The following is a 304-nucleotide window of genomic DNA, read 5'->3' as shown; positions in this document are numbered from 1 at the left end:
CCTTGCATTGATTTCCCTTATTTTGACTTTGCATTAATGAGCTATCATCATAAACTATTTGGCGACACTATGTCTGCATCGAACGCAACATTCTGAGAACAAGGATATTGCAAACATTCCTAAAAAGGTAAACAGAATTTTAAAAACTACAGAATAAAGGGAACAAGGAGTACAAACACAAACAGACATTAAGAGGTTTATAGCAAGACTAATGATAAACGATGATAAAATGGTAATAACGATTTTATGATAAAACGATGGTAGCGATAGTACAGCATTTAAATATGTTAGTAGTAGTAGTGGT

The 304-nt window shown here is 32.6% G+C and overlaps 1 protein-coding gene across 1 annotated transcript in view; it reads left to right on the top strand.

The window, feature by feature from the left end:
- LOC119594766 (potassium channel subfamily K member 18-like) overlaps positions 1-304 on the top strand; it is a 57479-nt gene that overhangs the window by 55602 nt on the left and 1573 nt on the right. The window lies entirely within an intron of this gene.

Source organism: Penaeus monodon, chromosome 34 (assembly GCF_015228065.2).
Source record: "Penaeus monodon isolate SGIC_2016 chromosome 34, NSTDA_Pmon_1, whole genome shotgun sequence".
Lineage (NCBI taxonomy): Eukaryota > Metazoa > Arthropoda > Malacostraca > Decapoda > Penaeidae > Penaeus > Penaeus monodon.
The sequence above is the reverse complement of the archived record's forward strand: the minus strand, read 5'-3'. Positions and strand labels throughout refer to the sequence as shown.